The sequence below is a fragment of the Rhinolophus hipposideros genome, assembly GCF_964194185.1.
Source record: "Rhinolophus hipposideros genome assembly, chromosome: 26".
In the NCBI taxonomy this organism is placed as follows: domain Eukaryota; kingdom Metazoa; phylum Chordata; class Mammalia; order Chiroptera; family Rhinolophidae; genus Rhinolophus; species Rhinolophus hipposideros.
In genome coordinates, this window is record NC_138072.1 from 14,511,082 (window position 1) to 14,523,665 (window position 12,584).

The following is a 12,584-nucleotide window of genomic DNA, read 5'->3' on the forward strand; positions in this document are numbered from 1 at the left end:
CCAGCAAAATGGGTTTATTTGGAAATAGCAAAGCAATTGCAATTCAGAACAAGCGCGCTACGGTGAACCATAGGCCAGTTTGAAGAACAGAAAAGAAGGGCTTGCTCATATAGGGAAAAAGAGGAAGTTGAAAGTGGTGTTGGAAGAATTCAGGGTAGTAATGGCTTCTTACTGGCTGAGTGTGGCCATTTCTCATTGGCTGGTCAGTAACCAGAAGTGCAATCCTGAGGACAACAAGCTAGAGAGGTTCAGGTGAGAACTGGGCACGATGGAGATGTTTCCCTGGGCAAGGAGAAGTTCCTCCTTTCTTCTGCTGTGGTGTGCCCTCGTGTTCGTGGTCTGGGGGGCAGTGCGTGAGAGTTTCCCCTTCAGGGCTTCCACACTCCATGTTGAATGAGATTTCCTTTGCTTATTTTTAACAGATGGAAAGCTGGGGTAGATGGGAATGGAGGCGGGGGAAGGAGCGCTTCTCAGGCTGGGGTTTTCAGGCGTTGGACTCCCTGATAAGGCAGAGCTTGGAGGCTGGAGCTGGGCCTAGGCTAAGCTCTTCTTCCTCCGTCTGGTCTCCTGAGTACAGCTTCAGTGGTTGTTATTCCAAAATTCTTCTATTCAAATACCCTGGAAATGCAGCTCTACAAGAATATCCTCCGGAGTCCACAAGTGCTCGGGTTGAAAGCTTTCCATCCAAATTCTGTCTCCTTGTGGTGACAGTGCCACTATCCTGGATCTCTCGCATCACGTGGAGGATGGAAATCCATCTGAAGAAGACTGCGGAACGCGCAGATGCATAATAACTTCAAAATGAGACATCTTTTCCAAAGAGCACAGACAATCTGCAAAACTCAAAGATGAACGACTTCAAACTGTGAGAGGCAAAGAATGCAAACTGTTCACATCGACGTAAGGCAGACTGTACGAATAAGCAGTTAGGCAGGTTTGGAGGAGGCCACTGCTTTTCCAGGGGCCCCCATCTCCATGGTCATGGCATGCCCCCACCTCTGCTGGTGTTGCTGGTTATTGTTATGGAGTATCACAGAACAGGGTCCTGGAGTGGTCAGGGTTCTTAATGGCAAGCAACAGAAAGTGAGTTTTGCTTCTATACGCAGAAGATACATTCACAATAAAGGATATTGTTGAGTTCATGAAATCACCAAGAGTGCCAGAAAATCAGGCTTTGGAGGTGGGGCAGGAAAGAGGGAGACTCCTAAGCTGGAATTATGCCCCAGAACTGGTCCAGGGCCACACATGGCATTGTCAACAGAGCTTGGACTGGATGTGGCCACCACGGCTACCACCATCACTACCAAGGTGGCTTCCCGAGGCCCCTGCTTCTTTGGGTGTGTCAATAGGCTGAGCCTAGTCATGTATCTGTGACTACCGCCAGGGAGGCTGGGAAAACAAGCATCTGGGGCTCAGAGGCTGGGCAGCTAAACAGTGATCAGTGTCCACTGGAACCCCAGGGCTTATTCCCAGGTCTCGCAGGGCCTTTTCTCTTTATTTTTTTTAATTTTTAATTTTTAAAATTTTTATTGGGGAATATTGGGGAACAGTTTTTTTTTTTCCAGGACCCATCAACTCCAAGTCAAGTCGTTGTTGCTTTTTTTCTTTTTTTCAATCTAGTTGTGGAGGGCACAGCTCAGCTCCAAGTCAAGTTGTTATTTTCAGTCTAGTTGTGGAGGGCGCAACTCACTGGCCCATGTGGAAATCGAACTGGTGACCTGGGTGTTATGAGCACTGCGCTCTAACCAACTGAGTCATTTGGCCGCCCCAGGACCTTCTGTCTTTAAATCAAAAAGTAATTAAATATAAAAAGGGAAGAAGACAAATTCATTCCAAAAAATGTTATAGAGCAGCTATAAGACTAGCAGTATACTAGACAGTGAGGATAGAGCAGTGAGCAAAACAGACATAATCCCTGACCTTGGAGAGATTACACGGTCCTGGGAGATGGTGGGGAACACATAAGTGTGTGCATATGTGAGTGTGTGGTGATAAGTGCTGTGGAGACAATCAGGGTAAGAGGAGCCTCGGGGCGGGGTGGAGGTGTTCATTTATAGAGGGGTTCAGGGAAGACTGCACGGCTAAGAGGACATGGGAACAGAAATCTAAAGGAAGGGAGGAAGGGAGTCATGGGGCTCTCTGAGGAAGCGCATTACTGACAGAGGAGACAGCTCGTGCAAAGGGCCTGAGGCAGGAGTCCACATGGGCGTTCAATGAAAAACGCAGCCATTGTGGCTGGGGCCAAGTGAGGAAGAGGAGAGTTGGAGAAAATGAGCTCAGAGAGACGAGAGGTTTTACCAAGCACAAGACAGGAGCTGTATGGAAGGTTCTGAATAGAGAAGTAAAAATGATCTGACTCCCATCTTAGAAGGAGCCCTCTGGCTGGTGGTGGAGAACAGACTGGAGAGGAGCAAGACTACAGGCAGGGAGAGCATTTAGGAGGCCACTGCAGTGATCCAGGCAGGAGGGCCCAGGTGGGACCAGGTGCGAGGGTGACAATGGTGGGAAGGGGCAGATTCTGGATGCATTTGGAAGGTAGAGTCATCAGGATTTGATGGATCGGGTTTTTCATACTTTCTCTCTTTCTCATTCTCTCACATATATATGATATATATATATATATATATATATATATACATACATATGTTTTATATATATATAACATATATATGCACATACATACATATGTACATTTATATGTGTGTGTGTATGTTTAGGCAAAACAAGAAAAATCTAGTTCTAACCAGAGTGCTGTTCCAAAGTTAACATTACATAGTAAAATAAATAGAGATAAGAAATAAGAAAGAGATCAGCTCAGTGAATAATCTAAGAATTGATTAGCTCAAGCTCCCTTTCCAGTAGGAAATAGTAATCATAATAACATTTGAATTGTTTGAGTGCTTACTAGGTCCTAGGTACGTTCTAAGCACCTTACATATGTCGTTTATAAGTATTAATCATTTCATGATCACAGCTGTGCCATAAGGTAGGCGATATTACTGTTCCCATTTTAAAGGCAGTGAAATTGAGTTGTGGAAGGTTAAGTAAGTTAGATAAGGAATACTTACAGAGAAATGAAGTTTTGCCTGTAGTGAAAGATGGAACAATTATTAAACAACCACCTACACATAAACATTTCTCACTGGGGCATGATTATTCATCTGTAGAATTAGGGTATTAGAAGAGATGATGGCTAAAGTCCTTTATCTGTGACTGTCTGAATCCTTCATTGCTAGCAAAGAAAATATTGTCCCTTTTGCCTCCTTTCCATTATAAACATGAAATAACCAATTCATGTTTTCTCAAGGCGTACAATAAGCAATTAAAGATTATTTTAAAGAATAACTGGATTTCATGAAGTAGTTATATTATTGCTTAAATAATTGTCATTGATCATAATGAGTTTGATGACTAGTGTTCCTTTATGTAGAAAAGTTGTACTCTCACGTTTACAGAGCCAAATATTCCCCAACATGGATAACAAATCAATAAAGAGTGCCATAGTTCAAGTGAGAGCTGTTTGTGGTACCCCAAACGATCCACCTATCCATCCAGTGAATTTCTCTGAGCCCCATATCCCACCTCTGTACAATAGGGATAATAATATTCACCTCTACATGTTATTGTAAGGATCAGAAGCGACACCTGTAAAGCCCAGGTAGACCCGTGCCTGGCTTGGGGTTAAACTTCAATAAATGATGTCCCTTGGGGTCACCTGTCCTGGACAGCACTTCACTTTTTAAAAATTCTTTGAACTCTAAGGTCCAGCATCAGGAATGTGCTCCTACAGGGCTCCCAATGTGGCCCTGAGGGCTCCCAATGTGGCCCTGAGTGTAGTCAAGGACCCCTTGGGGCAAGTTCCCCACAGCAGAGGAAGTCTGGGGAAAGAAGCCTAAAGGGGGGGGCTGCAAGCAGGAAGAAGGGACAGAAGAGCCCCAGGACCTGCTCTTTCTCACAACTTAACTTGTCTTCATGGTCCCACAAGCATCTGTCACCACGGCTCTGATCCACACTGGTCGGTTATCCTGAAGGTCACCTTGGGGGGAAAAATCATATTTATAATTTACTAGAAGGCAGGCAATTATAGTGGTTAGATAACTGATTTTGGTATAAGATATTCATTCAACAGATGTTTATTTAAATGAGTGTCAAGTATGTCCTAGGCCTGTATCTCAGGATCTAGGAATACACCCGTGAGCAGAAGACAAAAATTCTACCCTCTTGAAGGTGACATTTATGTGGAGGGAAACAGCAATAAAGAATAAGTATAATAAGTAAGTAAATTATATAGTATGTTAGAAGGTAATAAAAGATGTAGAAAAAAAAGTAATAGGTCAGGGTAAGGGGAATTGGGGACGGGTTAGGAAAAGTGGGTTTTAATCTGAAAGAGCTTAGGCCCCCATGTCTTTGGAGTTTGGGTTATTTTACATCACGGCTCTGTGGCATTGAACGATTTACTTAATCTCTTAAAGCCTCAGTTTCCCCACCTGTAAACGTGGGGAGAAGAGTAATACCTAGGGCATAGAATTGTTGTCATGATTAAATGTGGTATTATATAAAAGGTTTAGCATATAGAAAGCACTCATTACAGTATTTCAATTCTTTTAATATATTGCAGAAAACTTTAATATATTGCTTAAAGCTTAGAAAACACAGCAAAGGAAGGAGAAAACCAAAATCCTACCACCCAGAGATAACATTTAATATTGTCATACAGCCTTGCAGTCTTTTTTTCTCTGCATGGATATGCATAAATATACACATTTAACAAAACGAAATCTAACTATACATATCCACGTTCTACCCTGTGTCTTAATTTGTGGAATAATATTCTGAAAAAAATATCACAGTATTTAAGAACACTTAACTCTAAATTCATCAAGTTGTATACATTAAATCTGTACAACAATTTATATGATAATCATACCTCAATAAAGTGCTTTTCAGAATGCTTAAGAGGGTAATTTTATGACTAGAACACAAGATTCACCAGTTCATTACCCAGCTTGAAGGGAAAAGTGTTTTCCAAGCACCTCCCAGGACTGACAAATTCTTTTTATTATAAAGTTTCTTAAGCGTATACAAACAAAATCATGTGTAGACTCATTATTATTAAAAGTCTTATAGAACTATAACAAAATAAATTTTGAAATGCTATCCACCACTGCTGTCTCCTATTCCCATCGACAAGTAGCTTTCAAACCGTTTTTAAGTGACGGCCAGCAAGAAATACAATTGATAACGTTATCCAGTACATCCTAGGTCTATCCACTATCTATAAATAGGCACGTTATATAGATAGAATCATAAATTCTGATAAAGACTGCATGAAACTTCTCTTTATTACGTCTGATGTACCCTGATACTTTCTTTTCATTCCATTCCTTTTTTTTTTTTTTTTTGAAAATGCTGGTCAGACCTACTAAAGCTGGTTCCACCATCCTCTAATGAAAGATTTTAATTCTTTGGTTTGGAAAACACTACCTCTGGCAGCTAAAACTATGCTTTGTAGTCTCTATATCCCCAGCACAGAGGCAAACGTGAAAGTTTATTGAAAGAAGGAAGGAAGGTTAAATTAGTAATATTATTTCAAGTTTTAAAAACGGATAAGGACAGGGGTGGCTGGTTAGCTCAGTTGGTTAGAACGTGGTGCTACTAACACCAAGGTTGCTGGTTCGATCCCACATGGGCCACTGTGAGCTACGCCCTCTTTAAAAAAAAAGCTGATGAGGACAACAGGACCCAGAGAGGTAAACTGACTTGCTCAAGGTCACACGGCTCACAGACATAATTGAACTCAGGTGTGTCTGAAATGCAGACCTGCGTTCATGCTACTGCCCCGCTGTTGTGCATGGTTCTCCCTGCCTATCATTCATGTATGAAGTGCTCGCAAGAGAAAGGGGGCGAGGACAGGGCAAGGATGTGAAGGGAAGAATATAGTCTTCGCTGGAGACCGGTCTCTTCCATCTAATCCTCCGGGAGCTCTTGAGCATGAATTACAACACAGAGTGGGTCCCGCCTGGAACCCAGAAGATTCAGTTGGTTAGAACGTGGTGTTAACCACCTTTTAGAATCTCTGTGTGTGAGTGAGTCACCGTCTGTGAGCTGCAGGGAAGGAGGGAGAGGCAATTCCCTGGCAATTCCAAGGCAGCTCCCTGGAGCAGGTGGGCTATTAGCAGCTGAGGGTCACAGCCATTGGAGAGGAGACCACCGGCCCAGGGAAGGGATCCACAGCATCCATTTCATTGACAGTGCACCCGACCCCTGACTGTTCATTAAATAAATGAACATGTTCCCTCAGTAATAAAATGAAAATAATAATGTGTACTTTGGGGGTCATTACGAAGAGCAAGTGAGATCACGTGTATACGTTACTTAGTCTAGTGCCCAGCACGTGGTAAGTGCGTAATAAATAATTATGAGCTATAGTAAAAATGAGTATTAATTTAGCAATAATTAGCCATTCATGTTATTAATGATTATAACTGCCGTGTTTGTGACAATTGGTAATAAAGCTTACTCTGAAGTCTCAGCTGGGTGACTGAAGAAGAATAAAAATTTGTACAACAGGAACTCCTACCTGCCTGATGGGGCAAGACTTTCTGGCTCAGATCTGCACGTGGCAATTCAGTAACGAAAGCCCCACGCAGTCCAAGATAAGACCACTTCAACCCGAATTCCCAGCGTTCAACCTGGGATCACACCGGTCACTGTGACCTTGGGTTTGGCTTATTGGATTTGGAGATTTAGGGTGAAAGCATCACCTCAGCCCCCAAATACATCTTAAGCTGCAGGACAGAGGAGGTGTGGGCAGGGAATGGGGGAGGCTGGGAGATCAGGGAAAGGGTCCCCAATTCTGGGTCTCTGTTGCAAGCAAGAAGAGAGCTGGCGCCATCTCACAGTCACGACTTGTGCTGACATCATTGTTTCCAGACCCCAAGTTGTCACGGAAGGTAAATGTTCCCCGGGGACCTTCCTTTGTTTGACTCTCAGCATTTCCTGCCTGGTGCTGTTTACAGCCACCCCCTTTGCCCCATCATCCCATAGATTAGGATATTAAAATGCCTAGTTCCTGCTGAATTTTTCACAACCTCAAATGACTCATACTGTGTTCTTTACTGAATGCAAAAAGAAGCAAACCATTCCTCTTGCTAAAGGCAGTGGTTTCCCATTTTTTTTTTGAGATTATGTAAATCTGCATTTGCTTTGTGTGTATGGAAACACTTGATGGGTGTGCAGGATGGCGGGGCAAAATGGGGAAGAAGGCAGACCCTGGAGGAAGCCAAACTGGGCACAAATGTGACATATATCTGCATAATCCTTTTTTACTATTTCTAGAAACATTTCTGGGACCTGGAGCTTCATGGGGTTAGGTTTCTTTGCCTCAGATCCCTCCCCAACCTTAAATTCAGATCAATGGTTTGCTCTGCTGCTCCATTCTATCTAACTCCATTGTCACCTGAACCTCCACCTTTGTTGATGACATCCCGGACTCTGCCTAGCCCTATTCTCTTCAGAATATCAGCCCCGTGGCTCAGGCAGCCCAGGAATATCAAATCCAGCGAGTTCAAGTTGAACCCAGTGTCTTTTGCTCCTTGGGTGTTCCAATTTCTCACTGAAGAACCGAATGACACCACCTGTTCATCCAAGCTAGAAACCCTAGAGTCTTCAGTTTACCTAAAAGGATGTACTTAGCTTCTTATTCACTGCCCCTCCCAGCTGAGTTATCAATGAAAGTTAGCCAACTTTCAATGTGTCTTAAATCCACCCCTTCCACTCCGTTTCTGCCTCCACTGCTCAGGCTCATATCATCCCTGTATGAAACTATGGTGATAGCCTCCTAACTGATTTCTTTGCCCATCCATCCATCCATCCATCCATCCATCCATCCATCCATCCATCCATCCATCCATCCATCCATCCATCCATCTTTCCATCCATCCATCCTACAAATATTTATCGAGCATCTACTATATGCCAAGGGATAAACCAAACAAGATCCCTTCCCTTATGAAATTTACATTTCTGTGGGGTAGTCAGATAACATACAATAAACAAAGGATTTCTGGACTAAGATGGCAGATTGAAACTTTCTCATAGAGTTTTGTTTTGCCAATACCTTGAAAAAAATAGCCAAAAAAGTAATGAAGTAAAAATAAGCAAAAGAAATTCACCAACAGCAATGAAATAAAGAAAGAGGCATTCCTAGCACAATAAACTTCAAAAACTGTTAACCAAGAAAAAAAACGAGATTCTGGGGTGGAGTAGAGAAACCTCGCAGGGCTCGGCTCTGAACCTGGTCCGTATTCCCCTGGAAGCTGCCATGGAGAATCTACAAGGTTCTGGGAATGCTCATGGATATCCCCAAAGCTGAGAGAAGCAAAGCATGTAAGTATCTGTATCCATTTCCTCCACTGACTGAAAAGTGGTAGAAGTGAGTATTGGGGCGAATTGGGTAACATCGGGGCTGATTCTGACCAAAGCAAAGGCTCAGGGCAACAAGCTGAATGTGGGCAACAATGTGAGTCTGAGGTTCTGCCCTCGCGGGAACCGTGTACACTATGCAGCCATGACATGTGTCCAAAACTACAGCAGCTTAGAGCAGAGTCCGAGTATTCCAACCACCAACACTCTGCCCACTGAGCTTCCCTGCCCCTGCCTACCTAGTTCCCTCAACCATCACAGTGGAACTGAGAGAGACAAAGTGATCTCAAATACAAGAGGAAGAGAGCCCAGATGTCACTCACAAGCTGTCAGAACAAATAACATGAAGGGATGAAGTTCTCCAAGCATGAGCAAAATGAAAAGCACGACAACTATAAAAACAGACTACTCACGGGGAAATGCAGCATGCAAAACACTAGGAACCCCAGTAGGAAGAGGCAACAGAAGGAAACTCCTGCCAATTCCTTCATGCTCTGCAGCTGAATTAGAACATGAATCCAGCAAAACACGCGAACTCACAAATGCATGTAAGACAACAGAAATGAGATGAAAAGGGAGATTTCAGATTTAAGAAAACAGAGAGCAGCATTATTATAAAATAAAAAAGAAATGAAACATAAGAAGACACTAAATAGATACTGTCGACATTTGAATTATGATGTAGAGGGAAGGCTTAAGATAATCACCGGGTCTGTCCCCACCGACCCCTGGCCTTGAATGTCACCATGAAGAGGGCTGAATTCTGCCTGAGTCTTGCTCCCCTGTGGTGACTGGTCGTTTTCCTATCAAGATGCTTGAATAATTTTTTTCTTTATCACCCAAGTTCTCTGTCTGGCAGTGAGAATGTACATTTGTTCAATTGCTCTATTTGGCGTTAACTTGGCAAACTGAACGTGCATAAAAATTTTTATCCTATAAAAAATATTGCAACTATACCAGGAGACAAGTGTAAGAATGTGCAGAACAGCACTGCCTACAATGGAAAAAACTAGAAACAACCTGTCAACGGACAAGAAAATGGAAAACTATACTGTAGTACAGTCATAAAATTGAATTCTCTACCGCAGTGATAATAAATTGTTAGAGTTACATGCGTCCACGTGATCGAATCTTAGAAATATACTGCATTTGTCATGCTAAAAACACACAAACAAAATTAAATTATATATTATTTAAGGAAATGTCGTGATAAGTCTATAAAGACAGCTTAGGTGAATGATTCCTTGTGAGAGTTGGGGGAAAGGAGACAAGTTGGGGGAGGCGCCCAAAGGGAACTATACTGTAGTACAGTCATAAAATTGAATTCTCTACTGCAGTGATAATAATGGATAACATTATCAGTAGCAGTAATGTGCCAGTTAGGAGGTTGGCTGATGGATTCACGCATGCTCATTTTATTGTGAAGAGTTACATGATAGAGGTGATGTCATAGGTGTCAGTATTTCCCAAGAATAAAGGAAACACAACTTGAAACATTTTGTAAGACTTTTCTAAATCACTAGAAAAATAACTAAGGAAGAAAATAGAACACTATAAAAAAAGACAGCCCTTTAAAAAGTGACCAAGACAATGAAAACCAGACAAGATGCCGTGGCCGTACAAAGACAAAAGGCAGACATTTTCAAACTTGAAAGAATGCAAGGAATGTAGCACCCATGAGTCCTTCTTGAAAAACAAAAACTGCTTGTTATAAAATCAAACTTGTAGGGAAATAAATCAAATGGAGAACTCAAGGATGGAGAGATCATTGTTAAAAAAAAAGAGAGAGAGAGAGAGATTTAAGGAGAATATTGAATCCATTTAAATATAGAAGTAAAACTTGAACCATGTGATACTACTACTACTGCTAGTAATTACTAGTACTAGCAATTTTCTAATGAAAATCAGGGATGGGCTTTCATATCTGGCCATGTTGGAGCGCTTTCCCCATTAAACAACTATGAAAATGGGCAAGCATATGTGACAACTGTTTCCTGAAGTTGGAGCAACTTGGAGCAACGCAAAGCCGTGATCTTTGGGAGCAAGGACACACACAGGCGGCCGCACATCCCCTGACTTTCTATTCCTGGCAGCACGCTCTGAACCACAGCACAGGGATGAAGACAGGTGGTCTCACTGAGCCCAGGAGGTAGAGTTTTGAGGTCAGGGCTGAAGCCCCTGGAATTAGTGGGTCAGGGAAGTGGGGAGGAGGGAGCGCCCAGAGTGGAGCCCAGGGTCTGAGTGCAGTGGTGCTTGGCCGAGGGCTGGGCAGACGGTGGACTCTAGAGGGATGCCTAGCAGGGATCAGCTGCCTGGAGACCCCAGAAGCCAAGCAGGGCAGTGAGCAGTTGGCCTCCCTCCACGCCTCCAGTCAGAGTGGACGGGCCCTGCTGAGCTCCTGGGGGGCTGAGCTGGACTCCAGAAAGGACACCAATGAGAAGACGTGGCTGTGGAGCGCTGCAGCATGAGTCAGGAACAGTCTAAAGCACGCACTGGCAAAAGTGATATTGACTCCAAAGGCAAACCAAAAGCAGGGCCAGGAGACAAAATAATTTCATCATTATGTAGGAAATGAGCTTACATGAAGCAACATGGCCCCTAAGGCCCAGCTTGAAGATGGTTTGGACACACGCGCAACGATTCAACCCGGGTCACCACAAAATGACAGGTCTTTTTCTACATCTGGAATATTTGTCATGAAATAGATCCCTGTCATGATCAAGACTCTTGTTTAGGGCAATGAATGCTTTCTGTGTTCAAACATTTCGTTTTTAGAATAATAACTTTCAGTATTTGTGATACTCTTTCGATTTTTAATGACTTTTGTTATTTAGTTTGTGTTAGCCTTCTCTCCTTTTGTATTTTCTGCTATCAAATGTCTATATCAGTAGAGATTATTTTACATTATTGAAGCATATAATCTACCATTATATATATCCTCATCACAATAATAAATTATACATTTATTATATCTTTTTAAAAATAGAAAACCTCTGAAACATTGATTATAATCCTATCGCAGAAACATGATTCATTGTTTATTATTATGGCCAGTCATTATTATTTAAAAACAACTAAATAAAGTGTTATAAAAACACAGAATAATTTCTGATGTGGGGGAAATCCCAAGAATTCCTGGGAATTATGATTTATTCCTGAATCCCAAAGGAAAATAAATTACTTTTTTGCCTGATGAACTCCTACATGTTCTTCCAACTTCCGCTCACATATTCCCTCTTCTTTAAAACTTTCTGTATTTAAAACAAAAACCAAAACCCTTCTGTATTAGCCAGGGCTGATAGCTCCAAATGGCAAAAACAGAATATAATCTAGTTTAGGCAAAGGGGTACTTTAGTGGCTCATGTAACTGGGGGTGATTGTAGCTTCAGGCACAACTGGATCCAGAGGTTTAGAATACCACCATTCTGTCCTGTTTCTCTCTGTCTTTTTCTCTGTCTTTCTGTCTCTCCCTCCGTCCCTCTAAGCTTTTCCTGTACCTTAGGTTCAGTTTCCACCTAAAGTTAAAGATAGTCACTGAGAGGTCCAGGCATGCATTTCTCTTAAAGCTCATGACCACAAACAGAGAGAGAACGAGTACTTTTCTAATTGGTTTGATAAAAGTTCTCACTAGTTTTCTGACTATCCCCGTGTGCCACACAGCTCCTCCCTGAGCTAATGATTGTCATCACGGAGATAGATCGCCTGACCTCCTCTGGGACCAGTCCTGCCTCCTCACCTGGAATGTGTCCCCCACAGGAAGGATGGGTTCTCCTAACTGAAGAAGGAAGGGAAGCAGTGCTGGGTGCGCAGAAGTCATAGACGTCAACCTCACCTTCCATTCTTCTCTCCTGTTCCAGAAAGAATCCGTACCTCCCTGCCTATGGTCGTATAGCTTTTGTTTCTTCCTGTGTTAAATTACTTCTCCTATTGTGCTCTTGTGGTGTGCATGTCTATCCCCACTCTGTGCTCTTCTCAAGGGGCTGGTCTTACTCCATTTGGCATTCCTGCCCCTAGCACGTGCTTGGCACTTAGCAGGTACCCAATAGCTAACGTTTTTTTTTGGAATTTATTACGTGTTAAACACGGTCCAAAGTTCTATGTGAACTTGTTTACTCTTGAGAGAAATACTATGAGGTAGGTGTTATTCCCCCATTTAAATG

At 42.6% G+C, this 12,584-nt stretch overlaps 1 long non-coding RNA gene across 1 annotated transcript in view; it reads right to left on the bottom strand.

Moving 5' to 3' along the window:
* LOC308493396 overlaps nt 1-12,584 on the bottom strand; it is a 72,738-nt gene continuing 60,154 nt past the window's right edge. Inside the window, exons 3-4 of the long non-coding RNA XR_013992680.1 lie at nt 3,069-4,036; nt 1-1,781 (exon numbers count right to left, since the gene is read on the bottom strand). This is a non-coding gene — a long non-coding RNA (uncharacterized lncRNA). The remainder of the gene's footprint in view (nt 1,782-3,068; nt 4,037-12,584) is intronic.